This window comes from Merops nubicus, unplaced genomic scaffold (genome assembly GCF_000691845.1).
Source record: "Merops nubicus isolate BGI_N331 unplaced genomic scaffold, ASM69184v1 scaffold10265, whole genome shotgun sequence".
NCBI classification, from domain to species: Eukaryota; Metazoa; Chordata; class Aves; order Coraciiformes; family Meropidae; genus Merops; species Merops nubicus.
In genome coordinates this window covers 11,962-14,337 of record NW_008608982.1, presented here as the reverse complement: position 1 = coordinate 14,337, position 2,376 = coordinate 11,962, and positions in this window count along the sequence as shown.

The following is a 2,376-nucleotide window of genomic DNA, read 5'->3' as shown; positions in this document are numbered from 1 at the left end:
TCAGCAGGAGTCCTCAGGTCGTTCCCAGTAGGGCTGCTCCCCAGTGCACAGCCCACATTTTTCCAGGGAGTGATTCCTTCCCAGAGGCGGGACTTTGCTCTTGTCTTTGCTGAATTTCATGAGGGTCCTTTCAGCATCAGAACTCCATGAGTGATCTTTGTGATCAGACAGATGATTATTTTCTTTTGAGCTTTTTGACTGCCTCTACACTGTAACGCCCAATGTTGAAAAACTTGTAAGCCAGGATGCTTTTGAGGCCTTCATGTGTACGTCGCACTTGTAGTCAGTCTCAGTGAACTTTACCTGCAAACATCGTCTCACTTTTGAGAATCAGTGCTAAAGCTTTCTCTGGGTGTGTCTCAGTAAACAAGCAAGAACGCTTTGGTTTTGCAGAATTTCTGATACCTTTTGCTCTCAATTATTGGGAAGCTGAAATGACTGGTCATAAGCAAGAGGAACAAGACAAGTCCTTGCTTTGTTATAGTGCTGAGATGTCTTAATCTGGCCTATTTTACTGATGTTGAAATAGTATGCAGAGTGTGTCTAATGTTTTGAATATAATGCTAACTGTTGTTTCATGCATTTCCAAGTTAAGCTTTCATCATGATGAAAACTTAGTTGGAAGTGCTGATTTGTTAGTATACTATATTATTATTTGACCTGTTCACTTATTTGTCTTTGGCTGAATGCTGCATACTTGTAATTTCAAAATCTTACATAGCATGTTAAAGATACATGGCACAATGTACCTTTATTTTAAGTTAATCTACTATGGCAGTCTAAGAAAACATCAAAAAAACAATAGAGGAACTATAGACATGGGGATATAGAACTCTATTTTAGTTTTAGAGTTATTTTGACTTTTCCAATCTTAAAGAAAAGTCCAGTCTAACTTGTTGACATTTTTAGCAACTTGAGGATTTCATTCCATTGTTAGTTCAGTCATGACATAAATGTATGTGGCAAATTATAGATAAAAGAAAATGATCATATTTAGAAAAGATTATCTTATCTGTTGCACCATGATCTGAAGAGGGATGGTAGCAAAGAAAGTATTGTGGTTTTGGGAAAGATAACAAGATTTACAAACAGTAAGAGCTTACTGCTTTGGTTAGTATTTTGCTGATCTTGAAGACATTGTTATTTATCACTATAATACTAAAATCTAGGGTTTGTAAGTTTTGTCAGGATTTAAATAAGACTGCTGTTCACAGAATTTTCAGGAATATACTGTCATTTCCCACTGCAACTCTTTGTTAATTTTGCAGTAGTATTGCACCAAATCTACCCTTTTTTACTTCAGCCGACAGGTAGAAACTGCATTAAGTGTAGCTCCGCTGAGTACTGGCTCTGCTAGAATATTGGTATCACCAAGCAGCCTTGCCTCCTTGATGTGTTTTGTGAGCACCAATTACACTGTGACCAAGAAGGCTTGGCCTTAGCTTTTCTGAAAATATAACCCATAATTTCCAGTTACAAAGCATGACTCAAAGCTTCTGAAGGGAAAAAAAAGGAAAACCCGTTTCAGTATCAGCAGAGAGTTCACAAGAAGTAAACCACCAAAGACACTTATTTGCACAGTGCAGGTTGGGAAAACAAGAGTAACGTGCAAATACTTTTTCAAGTATTTCAGTTGGTGGCCGTTCTGCACATTTTGTGAGGGAGCTAGCAAGTGAGAGCAAGAAGGGAAGAGATGAATGCTGTTTGGAGGCCTTCCAGAAAACAAGAACTGTTTTATAGTGTGGCTTAACCCTTGGAGCCTGGCATGCTTGTTAGTACATTTGTTCAGGAAACAAGCTTTTGTCAGCTGCAGAATTTGCTTGTCTGGATTATCAGCATCTGCTTCATACAGAGAATGTTGTGCTGAGAGCATTAAAATGTTGGGGTTTTTTTAATGACCCTTCAGCGGATCCCATTGAGAAGAGACTGCTGCAGGTGAAAACTAATAGTAATGGATATCTAAATCCTAAGGAAAAGAAACCCCATAATACTGCTCATTTCAGTGAGACTGCCTGCAACTAGACTTTAAGTATTTTAAATTAAGAAACATAGGCAAGAGGTATAGTTATATTATCAATAGTCAATAAGTGTATGCCAGCTGTTAATAATAATAAAACCATCAAATTTCACCACAAGTAGTTCAGACTGGAAAGGATCACAGAAGGTCATTTAGTCCAGCCTCCTGCTTAAATCAGGTCAGCTGTGAGAAAACTAGCATTAGCTATTATTCTGACGATCTTCAGAGATTAAATATTTTCCCTTTTTTGGTCATAGCTCTGTTCCTCTTCATATGCTTGTTTGTGAGATTGTTTTAGAAACTATAGGAAAAACAGTGACATTTTTATTTGTTTCAAAGTGAAAGATACAGACATGCAC